The sequence below is a fragment of the Vipera ursinii genome (genome assembly GCF_947247035.1).
Source record: "Vipera ursinii genome assembly, chromosome: 1".
NCBI classification, from domain to species: Eukaryota; Metazoa; Chordata; class Lepidosauria; order Squamata; family Viperidae; genus Vipera; species Vipera ursinii.
The window spans coordinates 68,223,319-68,240,444 of record NC_139512.1 but is presented as its reverse complement, the minus strand read 5'-3'; positions in this window follow the sequence as shown (position 1 = coordinate 68,240,444).

Sequence of the window (17,126 nt, the reverse complement as noted above, 5' to 3'; positions counted from 1 at the left end):
GAGGGGTTGGCTTTTTCAGTAAGATTGAGAGTGCAAATGAAAGTGCAAGTGAAAGTGCAAATGCAAGGGAACTTTACACAACTTTTTAACCAGCATTTAGAAATAAGTAACTCCACACACAAAAATTGCAGGGTGATGATACAATTCGTTTTACAATGATGCATACAACAGAAGAGATGTGCTAAAGCAAAACCAACTTTTCCCAAGAAGGAATATTCCTTCCTGATAATTTTTAATAAAGAAATGTTTACCAGAATAAAAACTATACAAATTTTGAAAGAAAAAAGTAAGGAAGGAAAAGAAAGGTAATAAAGTAAGTGAAAAGTGCAAAGAAAGAAATATGGAGAGGAGGGGAGAGGAAAGGAAAGGAGGGGAGTGGAGAGGAGGGGAAGGGAAGGGAGGGGAGAGAGGAAGGGAGGGGAGGGGAGGGGAGAGACAAGGCAGTTACAAGTACATTTATATTTTACCCTCTCTATATATACTTTCTCTATATAACATAGTAACCTTCTTTCCATAATGTACCATTTCCAAACATCGAACCCATAGATTCAATTTTTTCCAGCAAAGAATCCATAAGGGATATGAACATAATCTGCTCCCACTTTATCTAGAACTTTATGTCCAGAATATTACAAAGCATTTTTGGTTCAGAGAAGTAATTTCCAAAAAACTATGGGACTCTGCAGAACAACTGAGTGGGGTCTAGAAGAGAAATGAGACATTCTGGGGAACATATGTAACAAAAACAGTCCTAGGAAAGAAAGAAGGCAGGACATCAATTTGCAAGCATTTGTTTATTCTTATGGGAATTTGGAGGAGATTATGTTATAGAAGGTTTGTGAAGAGGTGCGTTCTGCTTGGAGACTTCTGGGAGAAGGAAGTTTCCTGTCTGGGAAGTGGTTGTGTGTTCAGCCTCTGAATTGGTATGATCAGTTTGTGTATGCAGCTTGTAATTTGGGGGAAAAAGAAAGAGATGTGTGAACATTGTGTGTTATGCTGATAATGTGTGCCTGCCTGATCTTTTTATTTTGATTCTTTGGATGCTGCTGCTCTACTGTAAGTTTTGGGGTTTAGGGGGAAAGATGGGTGTGGGTGTGTGTCTCGATTTTTTGTGTCTCCAACTTTTCAAAGACACAAATTTTATAACTTTAAAGGGTGAAAACAAATGCTATTATGTTTATGCAGAACATTAAAAAATATACATCAATGATAACTCCATCTACAAACCTGGCATCTTATAACATGCATAACATTTACTACATATAATAGTAAATCTATTCTTCATATAAAACTGTGTTCCATTTTGAAATAATTTGCAAGTTTTCATTTCTTATTGAATCCCCAGATGTTCTCAGAAAGGATATTCATTCACATATATCATAAGAGGCCCAGGCCATATCACCTTTCTGTATTTACTCCTGTTTGTCCCATCTTTTTTTTATTATCACACAAAATCAATTAAAAAGGAAAAAAAGAAATTGGAGCATGTTTTTTTTTGCTTAGTAACATTAACATTTTTCCTTCTGCAAGCATACCAGTAGTTAATAGTTGAACTGCTTAAAATAAAACAATAAACACACAATCTGTGTTTAAGAAAAAATATTTATCCCTTGCTTTAAAAAATTCATACCTATAAATTCATACCTATAAAAATTCATACTGTATAACTACGTTTGCAATACTATGCCATGCATCTTGATTTGCACTTAGAGAAACATTGCCTTCATCATTTTTTAACCTCTGTTAGCTGTCACTCATTATTGGAATATATTTTTTTGAAAAATTGGGTTTGTTTCCATGCTGGCACATTTTATTTCTTATCGTAGTTACTAGTGTTTTGTTCCGTTAGCTCTATTCCTTCAGGATTTCAGAGACAGAATCTGCCCAGCAGAGGGAGGAGCATCTGTCACTCTATCTTACAATAGGCAATATGCAGTATTGTAAAGCCCTTGTATCTGTTTTTCAACCCTGGCCTATTGGTTGGTATATATCTGACTGACCAATGCTTTCCTATGGTTTGCAGATGCATTGTATGATTTAGACAGTATGTGGATGTACTGCATAATATGGCAAGGATGCATCTCTGAATCAGACCATGTTTCCCAATTGCCACATGGGTGTGCAAAACCAAGAAATAGGTGTTTGAGGAGGTCCCTAGATGTGTGGAATGGCGCAAATTTCAGAATTCCAAAAGGCAAATATGTACACATTAACAGAGGATTTTTTATCAATTAAAGTTTGCAGAAAGTTTGATGGTTTTTGGATTTAGTAATTGCTATGTCAGCTTCATATTAGCTAACATTTTACAGGGAGAGGCTTCTACTTTAACATTTCTCACCCCCACACACTTTTTTTTTTTTGAAAAATTGCCCTGTCTAGTCCCATGAGCAGCCTCAGGGGAATGAGCAAGGGGCATGAATTGCATCATGATAGTATGACTTACAGAATTGTATCAGATGGTGGGGTGCAAGTACATAAGGAAAAGATTTGTCTTATCTGTCATATGACAGATTTGTCATATCTGTCTTATCGTGGCTTGCTGTGGATGCTGCTGGCCAGTCTAATAAGGTGGTCCTTTCTTAGTTTTTTTCTCTAATCATTAAGCGACTATGGGCTCCTTCTGGTCTTGTATCTTCTTTCCTTCCCTCAAGGTCACCCATGCATTCCATTACAGGTATCACTCCAAGGGCTCCAGTCATGATTTCTTTTTCCATATTTGATCTGCAAATCCTAATATTTCATCATTTTTTCCAACTGTTTTTCCAGCATCACCTGGTATGGCAACATCAATGAACCAGATTTTCTTCTTTCCAATAACTGGCATGTTACAAACCTGCTTGCATCTTAGAGTCCCATAAGATCATAACCTGCTTATTTTCCAAAACCATCTCAACCTGATCGTGCCGATAGTTTTTATTACATTCAAACCCAAACCTCTTGCAAAGTTTCCAATGAATAATTCTGTCTACTTGGTCATGATGCTACTTGTAGTTAGTTTGTGAAGTTTTGCTGCAACCACTGCTCAAATGGTCAATTGTTTCATTCTTTTCATTACAAAGGTGACATTTGCTGTTGCTTGGTACTTGTTTATTTCACCTTCATGAAATTAGTTGGCAAAGCTTGTTTTTGATCCTCTTAACGAATTCTTTTTTTTATTAGACAATTTTATTAAATGTACATTTAAAAACAAAAGTGGACTTGATTCAACTTCCCTGGCTACAACACTACTATTAGTATTACCTTATGTTACAGAAAGAAAAAACAAAAACTTAAAATACATTCTATGACAGGACAGAGTATAACAAACTGTACATATAACATCTGTAATTTTTTTGGTAAACTGTCTTTCAGTCTTCAGCGTTATATTTACATATCTTTCAGTTGTGTCCTGATATAGGTGCTAATAAGAAGTCCTTACTTTATCAACTAATCAAACAATAGTCATCTCAGCGATCCTCCCCTCCGCCCTGTGCGTGCCCACAGAGAGGGCCTCCTCAGGGTGCCTCCGGTCAAGGAATGTCGACTGGTGGCCCCCAGGGGGAGGGCCTTCTCTGTGGGTGCTCCGGCATTATGGAACCAACTGCCGGTTGAGCTCCGGACGGCATCGGACCTCCGATCCTTCCGCCGCGGGTTGAAGACCCATTTATTTGAATTAGCGGGTCTGGCCTGATGGGGGTATATGGGTTTTTTATAGGTTTTTATTATTTATTATTCTTGTATTTTAATTGGGCATTAGTTTAATTTTCTTTTAATTTTTGTATTGTTATTTATATATGCCCTGTGAACCGCCCTGAGTCCCTCAGGGAGAAGGGCGGTATAGAAATCTCAATAAATAAAAATTAAATTAAATTAAATCTCTAACCAATTGTACAAATTTTTGCCAAATTTCATAATACTCTGTTTCAGTTTTATTTTTAATCTCTAGGGTTAACCTGTCCATTTCGGCGCAGGATAAAATTTTATCTATTATTTCTTCATCAGTGGGGGTTTCCTTTCTTTTCCATTTTTGGGCATATGCCAATCTTGCTGCGGTTAAAATATGCACTAAGTAGAAAGATGCTTTGCTGAGTTTATCATTAATAATCCCTAATAAGAAAGTTTCCGCTTTTAAATCAATTTTTTGTAGTAATATTTCTTCCAATCAATTTTTTATCCGCTGCCAGAAATTTTGCGCTTTTGAACATTCCCACCACATGTGATAGTAAGTCCCTGGAAGCCTTCTGCATTTCCAGCATGTCGGTGAGATTTTTTAAATCTATTTTGCTAACCTTGTAGGGGGAAGGTGCCATCTATAAAACTTCTTGTACAGATTCTGTTTGTAGGAGGTGGCTAGCGTTAACCTCCTGTTTCTATCCCATAGTGATTGCCAATTATCTAGGTCAATACTGTAACCAAAATTTTTACTCCAGGTTAACATTGTTTCTTTTACCTGTTCTTCTAACAAATCCTGTTCTAATAGATATTGATATATCTTTTTTATCATTTGGTCTTCTGTTCCTAGAAGGATTTTATCTAACTGTGTATGCTCTAATTTTATCCCTGGTTCTTTTTTGTCTTTTATGTATCGTGCCCACCATTCCAACTCTGTACCGTCTTCTAATAGTCTTTTTCTTGTTTTCAGGTCTCCATTTTCATCTAAGAGATCCTTATATGTGATTACTCTTCCTAAATTTATAAATTTGGGGTGCATGAAAATCTCTAATATGGATAGTCAATTGGGGATTTCTATATAATTATTTTTTTTTATTTTTATCCACACGTCTAATAAGGGAAAGGTAAAAAGGTAAAGGTTCCCCCGCACATGTGTGTTAGTCGTTTCCGACTCTAGGGGCCGGTGCTCATCTCCGTTTCAAAGCTGAAGAGCCAGCGCTTGTCCGAGGACGTCTCCGTGGTCATGTGGCCGGCATGACTAGACGCCAAAGGCGCACGGGACGCTGTTACCTTCCCACCGTAGCGGTCCCTATTTTTCTACTTGCATTTTTACGTGCTTTCGAACTGCTAGGTTGGCAGAAGCTGGGACGAGTAACAGGTGCTCACTCTGCTATGCGGCACTCGGGATTCGACCCACCAAACTGCCGACCTTCTGATCGACAAGCTCAGCATCCTAACCCACCGAGCCACCGCGTCCCTACATGTCTAATAGTGCCTGTCTAATATAATGATTCTGGAAGTACTGATGAGCCTTATATTTTCCGTCCCACATTATAGCATGCCACCCAATTTGCATGTCATGAACTTCTCATGCTAGTAGTCTTCTGTTCCTTAAGTGTATCCAATCCTTTATCCATACTGCTATTGCTGCTTGATAATATTTTTCCCAATTCGGGAGGCCGAGCCCTCCTCTTTCCTTTGCATCCTGCACTGGCGTAGCGTGGGGGGTGCAGGGGGGGCCGGCCGCACTGGGCGCAACATCTGGGGGGGCGCCCATTAAGCTCGCCGGAGGGGGACGATTCTGATTCGCCGAGGGTCGGAGGAGCGAGCGAGTGGGCGGAGCATAGAAAGCAACCGCATTTGCTGCACCCAGCCAGAGCGGGATCCCGTCCTCTTGCGGCTGCAGATCGCCTCCTTTCTCGGGTGGGGGTGGGGAGGCTTGGCGGCGTCTCGCCTCCCTCTCTTTCTCCTGCCGCGGCTCTCCTCCACTTGGCTCTCAACCTGCAAGCCCGCCCCCCCCGACCCAGCTCCCACCCCCATCTCCTTTCCCGGAGGTAAAGGTAAAGATGAGATCCCCCCATCTCTCTTAGATTCAGAAGACACGGTTGCTGAAGTCGTGAACTCGCCAGGTCGCGCCCGTCTTCACGGGGCCTGAATGAAGGCATAGGTGTTAAATCTAAATAACCAATCCATCACCCTCCATTTAAGCAAGAGGAACGGATAGGCGGTTCTCAAAATCACTCGGCGGCTGCCCCTGATCTTGAACTTCCTCTTAACCAAGACAAACAGGAGCTCCCAGGTTGAGAATTCGGAGGAGCTTCCCCTCGGCCGTGGAAGTTCACTTTTGAGACAGCCGCTATCTTTGGGCAATTGGTTTCACTGGGTTTCTATTGTGGGGTAAGGAGGGGGAGGGGGGCAATGTACCTTATCCGGAAGGTATTGAGGAGAGGAGGAAGGTGACTGGAGAGGGTAGTGCCAAGTTCCTGAAATCTCTGCCAGAAAAGGAAGGAAGAGAACGGCGCTTGTCCTAGTCCTAGTTGGGAAGAGGAATCTGCCTGAAATTGACTAGTCAACGGGACTTCAGAGTTTTCCCTTTGGGGGGTAGGTCCGAGAAATTGACAAGACCCACTCTCGAATCCGTGTTGAATTTAATAAGGTCACTTTATAGTCCAATCCCCTCCGTGCTGAGAAGTAGCCGAAGCAAGTTCCGTGAGATTCATTCCCAGGTAAGCAGAGACTTCCCAGTACGTTCGACTACAGCATCCCTCATCCTTGATTGACCCTGGACGAATTGGTGATGACTAGGACTTGAAATCCAGGACATCGAGCGAGCCCGGGTTGGGAGGGGAAAGGGGGAGGAAGGGGGTAGCCTGGACTGTGGGTCTGCAGGAGGCAACAATCTGGAATATGGACAATTTGAAATAACCTTGGGAAGCTGAGGCATTGTAAGTTGGAAGTCATTGTTTGTTGCCTAACATGTTGGGTCACCCCACACCACATGCTAAGCCATAAACCGTGGTTGGTATCCAGGGTTTAGGACAAGATGGAGAAAACTAGCCAATTGTGGGATCATAAATCTTGATGAAGCCCATCATCGCTCCGTGTGATGTATGCACTCAATCTACAAACGTAGTCCAAGCCTATTCACATCTGTTGTAAGGTCATTCTCTCGTGGGGTTTATCTTGACATCCACTAAGAGTGGAACAAACATGCCCCATTAACCATTTTCAACGCCATGTCCTCTCTTTGTCTCATCCTAAATCACAGCTGAGGCACCTTAAAGTTGCCTTGTTTCAGTTTTAAACTAGCATTTTCCCTCTTCTCCAGAGACCCTTTTTTGCCTTGAACCTAACTCAAGGGTAGGCAACCTTGGCTCTTTTATGACTCATGGACTTCAACTCCCAGAATTCCTGAGCTAGTGGAAGAGACTCGATCCACGGGTTAGGGGGCGCAAATTACTTGCCTTGCCCCGGGTGCTGACAACCCACGCTACGCCACTGGCATCCTGTAATAATTTGAATTTAATTTTCGGCTCTTAACGAATTCTATGTCATTTTTTTTATTGGCTTTTCCCTCTCTGTATAGATTATGCATGAGGACATGGGATGTTCTGGGATTCCCATTTTTCCAAGCACATTCCACAACTGGACATGGTAGACACAACTGAAACCTTTTCTATAACCAATGAAGTACATAACTGACCTCTGTAGTCTTAGTTTTCTCAATTATCCAGTGTGCATCAGCAATAATATGTCTTATTCCTCAGCCTTTTTTAAAGCCAGGTTGAACCCTTGGCATCTTCATGTAGTGCTCTAAGGTGCTCTGAATGATGCTAAGCATTATTTTGAAATTAAGAATACTATAGAACGGTTTGCATACACTGTCAATTTTCCTTTCTTTTTTATTGGTATGTAGAGTGACCACTTCAATCGGTTAGCTAGCATGGACGTCTGCTTTTTCTGGGCAGCTGTGATGACTTTTGCATCTTGGATAACCTTGCTGGGAGTATATTCTCTTGATGTACCCTCCCAACATTCTCAACTCATTCCTCTTGGTAATATTTTTAATTGTAAACTGCCCAGAATTGCTTTGCAGACTGGGATGGGTGGCTCTCACCACACTGAGGTAGCATAGCAGGAATTTGAGGGTGGAGGTTGCTGTATTCAGTGTCCATAATATCACTATTTGATTGAAAATGCTTTCCCAACCAATGTTTTACATCCACATTCTGCTTTCCTGTTGGTATCTACTAATTTGGTTATTACAAGACCCACATATGTTACATTTGGCTCTCTTGTAGCAGGAAATACTAGAAGCAATTTAAGCTCATTGGTATGGGAAGACCCAAGTGATTCAGATTACTGCACAGTTAGAACAGCACTAGTGGTATATTTCTGCAACTTGTGGAAGACTTTGGATACTTTCCTTCCCTGATTTATTCTAGTAAAAATTCAAATCATTTTGGCAATGGCACAAATGAATGGCTAGCAGTCATTCTGCATTCTCATCTCCCTCACATTATTTGAACACTTTATGGCAGAGTAGCAGCTATTTTTTAGACCAGAACTAAATCCATACTCACTACTATTTGTACGTATATCTTACTGGAATTATGAATAAAGTCTTAAATTCTAAAATTTATAATACCCTTCCTTCCCCTTATTCTTTAATAGGAATCTACAAAGACTTTTTTAAAATTTAAAATTCAGTTTTATTGACTACAGATTTTTTTGAATTTGTCCAAAAGGTACCTTGAAAAAATATTTACCTCAAGATTTTAGTTATACAATTGCTGTTTAGATGAAATCTATATCATTTGACAGAGCAATGAGTATACATATCCAGGCTGCCATCCAGCTTATTTTTTTATTAATAAATACAAACGAAAATAAAAATAAAAACTTATCTCTTAGGTTTTGAAAAGAAAATGCTTAACCATTAGGGTACCTTTTCAAAACAACAAAGAAAGGCAGGAAAAGGACCTTTACAGTGAGTTAAATGTAGAAAAGACAGGTTTTACTTAATACACACAGAGAGGGGTGGAGAGAGAGCGAGAGCGCTACACTATATACTACAGGCTATATAGAGCAGTACAGATATTTGTCTGAAATGGTATAATTTGTATGAAATGGTATAGGGTTTGTTGCCTGAGAAGGGGGACTAGATGACCTCCAAGATACCTTCCAACTTTATTATTATAATTGTTGTTGTTGTTTAGTAAATGTTGCTAAGTCACCTGTCACTAAGTGAGCCATGGGACTGAGAAAGAGGGATGCTGGGAAGATTGTTGATTGCTGCCTCATTAGATAAAGTTCTCTGGTACAGTGTCCTCTGTCTCACCCATTTCTCCCCCCCACCCCCAGCTTTTGCTCCCTTGCAAGGTGGAGAGATTGCTTAAACAAGCTCTCTATTCCTGAGTTGCTTCCCACCCCCCACTAAAGAGTTAATGGCAAGTTAACAATATGCTGTGACCTTAATTACTTGATTTGACCTCTCCCCCCAACTCCCAAAAGTTGCCTGAAACTGACCAGATCTTAATCAGTTTCACAGTGAAGGCTGTGCATTAAATGCACTAATTGGTCTGAAAATGTATTAGTTACGGGTAGTTCTCAAGTTATGATCACAACTGGGGCTAGAACCTTTTGTCCTTAAGTGATGCAGTTGTTAAATGAATCATCACATGACTGTGATGATTACAATTTTTTTAATATTCATTTTTATTTTTCCATTTCTTCCACAAAAACGAATATACTGCAATACATAGATACATACATGTAAGTTTGGGTGCTGCTCGTCCATTTCCCCTTTCACTGTATCCACCCTCCTTCTCTCTCTTTCCTCTTCTCTACTTTCTTTCTCCCTTTCTCCTTTCTTTCCTACTTCCCTCTTCTTCCTCTCCTCTCCTCTTTCCCTCACCACCCCCCTCCCTTTTCTCCGCACTTCTCCGCCTCTTTTCCTCTAACCTTCCTACTTCCTTCCTACTTCCTACTTTTTGCTGTACTTGTTAAGCAAATCTGGCTTCTCCTACTGACTTTGCCAGCTGAGAATGTTGTAAATAGTGATTGGGTTTCCCTTCATAACTACATGCCAGTTGTCAAGCTCCCAAATTGGGATCATACAACCATGAGGATATTGCAACAGTAGTAACTGCAAGGACTGGCTGTAGGTCATTCTTTTCAGTGCCTTTGCAATTTTTAATGGTCACTAAATGAAAAGTCGTAAGTCAAGGACTACCTGAATTACCTTTATTATTATTACCATTGTATTTGTGAATGGTTGCTATCCAAGGCTGTTGCTTAGAATTTTCTGTACTAATTTAATTAATTAATCTAATTTAGTGACTAAATTAGTAGACCAGCAAAACTCTGTGGACACAGTATACTTAGTATACCACAGTATACCACAAGGCTTCGTCTTAGGCTGAGTACTCTTTAATATCTTCATAAATAACTTAGATGAGGGAATAGAAGGGGAACTCATCAAATTTGCAGATGACACTAAAGTGGCAGGAATCACCAACACCCCAGAAGACAAGCTCAGAATCCAAAAAGATCTTGACAAATTTAAACAATGGGCCCTATCCAACAAAATGTGGAGAAAAGCAATGTTTTACATTTAGGCAGGAAAAATCAAAGGTACAAGTACAGATTAGGTTAGACCTGGCTTAAAAACAGTAACTATGAGAGGGTCCTTGGAGTCCTAGTAGACGATCACTTGACTATGAGCCAGCAGTGTACAGCAGCAGCCAAAAAAGCTAATACAATCCTGAGTTGTATAAACAGACATAGAATCAACATCATGCAAAGTATTAGTACCGCTTTATAAAACCTAGTAAGACCATACCTGGAATACTGCAACCAATTTTGGTCAATATTCTACAAAAAAAGATGTTGAGACTTTGGAAAAAGTTCAGAGAAGAATGACTAAAATGATCAAAGACCTGGAGACTAAAACGTAGGAAGAACGGCTGCAGGACTTGGGTTTGGCTAGTCTAAAGAAAAGAAGAAACGGGTGACATGATAGCAGTATTCCAGTATTTGAGGGGCTGCCACAAAGAAGAGGGGGTCATGTTATTCACCAAAGCACAAAAGGGCTGGACAAGAAACAATGGTTGGAAACTGACCAAAGAGAGAAGCAACCTGGAATTAAGGAGAAACTTCCTAACAGTGAGGACAATTAACCAGTGGAACAGCTTGCCCTCAGAAATTGTGGGTGCTTCATTGCTGGAGATTTTAAAGAAGAGACTAGACAGTCACTTGTCTAAAGTGGTATAGGTTCTCCTGCTTGAGCAGGGGGCTGGACTAGAAGACCTCCAAGGTCTCTTCCAGATCTATTCTATTCTATTCTATTCTATTCTATTCTATTCTATTCTATTCTATTCTATTCTATTCTATTCTATTCTATTCTATTCTATTCTAATTATCTCAGGTTTGTCAAATTGCAACAAAATGCATGGTAGTTGTAAAGTAATGAAGAATGAATTACTTTTTTTGAAATTGCCATCAACAATTCTAGAAAGTCACTTGTCTGAGGTGGTATAGATTCTCCTGCTTGAGCAAGGGGCTGGACTAGAAGACCTCCAAGGAGCCTTGGTGGAGCAGTGGGCTAATGCCTCCTTAAGTAACACCAGCTGCCTGCAATTAGTGCAGGTTCGAGTCCCACCAGGCTCAAGGTTGACTCAGCCTTCCATTCTTCCGAGGTAGGTAAAATGAGGACCCAGATTGTTGGGGGCAATTAAGCTGACTTTGTAATAATGCCGCTTGGGGGGTGTGTGTATGAAAACCCTAATAAGCAGGCATATACATAGAATGAAGGCTACTGCTAAGCTTGTAAGCCACCCTGAGTCTTCGGAGAAGGGCGGAATATAAATGGAATTTAAAAAAAATTCCAGTTCCATTCCATTCCATTCCATGCCATTCCATTCATATTCTCTTAGTGTATGCAAAGTTCATGATAACAAAGTGCAAATGTACAAAAAAACCCTGCAGCTCCAAGCATAACAGACAAGTACTTTTGTGGTAAATACATTGTTTGCAAAATGTACTTACCAATTTAGCAGCTCTATGAATTCTAGTAACACTAGGCCTCCAGTTTAAGGGGACATTTTACCTGTGCTTCTGGAAAACTTCTTTATGCTATTCAGTATCTGGGTAAGTTATTTATGTTAGCATAACATCCATAACCAGTAGAATACACAAAGGCAAGCCCTGAAATTGCACTGAAGAGTCTGACTGAAAAAAAGGGAATAAAACTCTCTCAGTAAAGGATTATTTAGTGTATGGGAATAAGAAGTTGGAGATAAAATTGTGAAACTGGAGTTGGTACATACAGCTTAAATACTGCTGGCACATATGTTGTGCCCTCTTAGAAGAATATCTTATAATAATGTTGCTCTGAATACAATTGTTTTGGCCTAAATATACTATAAGTTTTGTAGTAGCATTATCAGGAGCTTGGGCAGAAATTCATATTTTTCCAAGTGTTCATAGCTATTTCCATAAAAGGGATCATAAGCCCCTAACCCCTCCATGTTGATGCCATCATAAATACATACCAATTGCCAAGCACCCAAATCGGGATAATACAATCATGGGGATACTGCGATTAAAAAAAATACAATAAAATATGAACATAATGAAAATAAAGAAATAATATAAAATATGTCTGGCTTGGCTGGATCTCTTTTGTGATTTCTATGATAGTTTTGGCATTCCATTTTATTTGAACTTTCCAGTAGATCGGATATTTACACTTGATTTCGTGTCCCTCTACTATGGGCTTAAATGGTTTAGAGAAAAACATGAAAAAAGGCACAGCAGAAAGTAACTGTGTATTTTTTTTAAAATGTAGTTTGGAGTTGTAACTTTCCCGTCTTTCAGTGAAAGAGCTCTTCCTCCATATGTCATCAGTGCGTTTCTCTGCTCAGAAGCCCGATGGGTCTCAGCTGAGGCTTCCCTGAAATTTTCACATAAACCTTTGACTTCAATTTGCCCTCTTAGAAGGATCGTTGGCTTCCAAAATCCTGAAAGATAATTTCGTTATCTTCCTGGAAGAAAGGGACAGATACACATCCTTCATGGTAAGCTCTCCAGCAACAATGTTTGTTGGACTTTGAAAAAAAAAAAGCAACAGCTCCAGAGATTTGTGTCAAAAATGGCATACAACACAAGGAAGCAATTTCATCCATCCACTCTGTTCACAGACTTGCTTTATAATAGCAGAGAAGGTAACTACCACTGAACTAAGTAAAGATGCACTGTTAGCGTTAGTTTTCAGCAGACATCATTAAACATATACTTAGAACTGCAAATGTTTTAAAAGTGAAACAGATGCCAGATCACATGCAGATCTGTATGCTGTATGACATGCCCACAAAAATGCAAACAACATTTTTACATCTTGCCTATTCTTCACCCTGGAATATAAATACACGAGGCTCCTATGCAATCTCCCATCCAAAACTGAAAGGGGTGGTACCAGCTGCTCTCAGTTCCCAAAATAGTTCAATGGAATGAAGTGGGAGAGTCCTTTAAGATTCCATGTAAAGCAGCCTAGCAAAGATCAATTTATATTTAGCAGCTTAAAGTGCAGCGCTAGCCATTTCTTTGGACAAGCCGGGTTGCCAGTTGTACCCTCTATAGAAGAACAGGCCTCATCTGCTGATGGACTTCAATTCTATGAAAGCATCCAGAGGTTGCACATATTTTTGCATGTGGAAGAAGCTAGTTATTTCCTCTCTATACAGTACTTGGGGTTTGGTTGCTGTGAATGGAATCCAGAAGCTGCCTTTCTAGGCAGAAACACCTTGTCCTAGGAAGATCCACATACTTATTACAGTCATATTAAGCTTTAAATACAGGTGAAAGTGGAAGAGTGAACTTACCACGGGGAGTAAAGCAAGGCATTTTTATCCTTCTTGGGATCCAGAGTTTTGGTGCTTTCCTGAGAAGGCGGGCAAAAACAGCCCCACCCTTTCCTTAATTGGAGACGTTTTTTAGATTAAAAAAAAACAACAACTGAAAGCAAGCATGTGTGTGTGACACTATTGCACTATTGGGTTTTTATCCCCCAGATACAGATTTTTCAATCCCGTTTGGGTTTTAGGTTTTTTATTTTAAAATTTAATGAAATCTAAGTTTTTCTATATGTTATATCGTATCTATATTGGCATTGATTGACACTGCTGCAGACTGCAAACAAATTCAGTATGTTCATGATACACATAACAGTACTAAATTTCTTTTGCAGCCCACAGAGTGCCAAATTTTAGTTGCAAGGTCAGCACTACAATAGTGGCCACCTTATTGGCTAAGAGCAGCGTTTCTGCAGCTGACCCATCTTTCTTCTCCTAAGTGTCACTCGCACGTGACTCTTCCACTGTTTGTCACCTGATTGACTGGCAGATGCACCTTCTTTTGTCTAAAACTAGTGACATCAACATGCAGCCCAGGCAGTTCTCTTGAGATTTGTTTCTGAGATTTTTTAAAATGTTTTTATATTTTAATAAATAACTCAAGATGGTAAACAAATCTAATACAGGTAGTCCTCAACTTATGACCACAATTGAGCCCCATATTTCTGTTGTTAAGTGAGACATTTATTGAGTTTTATGACCCTACTTGCCGCAGTTGTTAAGTGAATCACTGCAGTTCTTAAGTTAGTAACATGGTTGTTAAGTGAACCCATCTTCCCCATTGACTTGGCTTCTCAGGTTACAAAAGGTGATCCCATGACTTTGGGACACAGCAACGGTGATAAATATGGGTCAGTTGCCAAGCATCTGAATTTTGGTCACATGATCATGGGGATGCTGCAAAGGCCGTTAAATGTGAACAACCGTCATGTCACTTTTTTTAGTGCCGTTGTAACTTTGAACGGTCACGAAATGAGTTGTTGAGTGTCGAGGACTATCTGTACTCTTTTTTCTCCTATTTTCTCTATAACAATAATCCGATGAGGTGAGCTGGGCTGAGAGTGTGTGAGACTGGCTCAAAGTCACCCAGATGGCTTTCATACCTAAGTTGAGACTAGAACTCACAGTCTCCCGGGTTTCTAGTTGCTGCAGAGTGTGAGGGGGATGGCTCAGCTAGAAGACCCTTCCCCTTCCCCTCCCCCATTCTTCGCTCAATTCACTGAAGACAAGTGTGCCTACTCGCTCCATTCACCAGCTGGGAAGGCAGACCTCTGATGGCAGCAGGGTAACCCTCAGCTTTACAAATAGTCCTCAACTTATCATCGGTTGTTTAACAATCATTCGAAGTTATGATAGATTCAAAAAAAAGTTGTTTGGGACCCATAATCATAATGATGGTAGGTCAGTCATAATAAAGTTATGACTGACATACCACCCCACCACCTACGGTCATATGAGCATTTCAGGTACTTGAAAACTGGCTTTCATTAATGAACCGTTGGTCGGTTATTTTTGACCTTGTGTTCCGTCATGAGGTTGCATTTCGTGATTTCTTTTGCTGTTTTGGATAAGCCGGATTCAGAGTTACTACCATATGATCTGTGTAGTGACTGCAGTGCCTCACTTAACATCCACTGTAAAAACAATCGTAAAATCAAGGCTGGTCACATGGTGATTCAACTTACAACTGCAAAAATTTACAACTAACATTCCAAGCCCAGTTGTGGTTATAAGTTAAGTTCTATCTGTAGATTGTCTTTGATTGCAATGTATGTGCTTGCATGCTTTCAAGTTCCAATTTAGTAATATATACATATATAGTAATACAACCCCCAACAATGATAATTGAAGTGAAGAGTTGCTGAAGGAAAAAAAAAAAAAAAACATGAGATGTGCCATTATTTAAAAATGAATGGCTACAGGAACCTGAATTTAAAGGTTGGCTAAAAAAAATGTTGTTAACTCACGGAAGTACTGAAAAAAATTAAGAAAAATTTTGAGGCTGCAAATTCTGTAGTATCTTCCATATCTTTCTTAATGAGGAAGACAACTTCAGAAAGTGAAACAGTTGCTGAAGTTGCCAATTATTTTTCAGAACATTGTGTGTTCTGGCCCCCAGAAATAAAATGCTTTGTTCTTCGATTACAGACAGTATAACTCAACGAAATGGTTTTAAACAAATATTTATTGTCCAGGAACTCTAAGCAGAGACTTACTTTGCAGTAGATTCGTCCAGTCATAATCATTTTCATATTGATAGAGCCTTGGTGGAGCAGTGGGCTAATGCCTCCTTAAGTAACACCAGCTGCCTGCAATTAGTGCAGGTTCGCATCCCACCAGGCTCAAGGTTGACTCAGCCTTCCATCCTTCCGAGGTAGGTAAAATGAGGACCCAGATTGTTGGGGGCAATAAGCTGACTTTGTAATAATGCCGCTTGGGGTGTGTGTGAAAGCCCTAACAAGCAGGCATATACATAGAATGAAGGCTACTGCTAAGCTTGTAAGCCGCCCTGAGTCTTCGGAGAAGGGCGGGATATAAATGTAATAAAAATAAATAAATAAAATAAATATATGTCCATTTTTGTGGGTAAAAAGGGGTAATTCTCCATCTCAGCTATGCGTGGTTAGAGCTGCTAATCGATGCGTGCAAGATGTTGAATTAGACAAAGGCTTTACAGCCGAGCAAGACACCTGCCTGCCCACCTGGCGGCTCTCTTTCTCCTGTCCGAGGTTTTCATTGTGAGCATTTCTGTTGAGGATTGGCAGCAGGGATAGGGTGGGGGTGTGTTTGGTTTTAATCCCCCGTCTGCTGGGTGGTTGCAGCAGGTTTTGGTCACTTCACACGACCCTGGGACTCTGTGACCGTCATAAACATGAATCAGTTGCCAAGCATCTGAATGTAATCACAAGACCCTGGAGATGCTGCAACATTCCAGCTGATTGGTGCTTCTTCTGGGCTCAGCAGACACGCCGGGATCAGCGCCAAGCTCCAGCTGGAGCCTGGCGCTTCCACTGAGCCCTGACAGCCCTGCAGCTCCATCCGTCTCTCTCAGGCTTGTGCAGTGCTGCCATTCCCCTCCCTTGCTACCATTTTTCTAGGATGGTCACGTACCACCTACCAGGTGCCAATGTACCACAGATGGTACCCGTACCACTGGTTGAAAAGCTCTAAGCTATAGGACTTACTAACAACTAGACTACATTTCCCAGAAGCCATCTCTTAAGGAAACAGCATTAACCCTGTAAATGCTAAATGTTCTTACAGTTCTTTCAAGGATACATTAACCCTGTAAATGCTAAATACTCTAACACAGTTCTTAATTCCTAAGTTAGCTATAATAATGGACCAGCTGAATATATACTGGTCCAGCACATTGTGCGAGTTGCACAAGTGAATTATCTTCTTCACGTGGCACTCCAAGATATTGCCAAAACTTAAATATGGAAAGATCAAAGCTTTCACATACCACACAGCTTGGCATCGGGTGTGGCAAGTTAATTAGGAAGACAGCAGAGACCTGGGAAAAGAGATTTTAACACAAAGGGATGTGCCTCAGCAGCA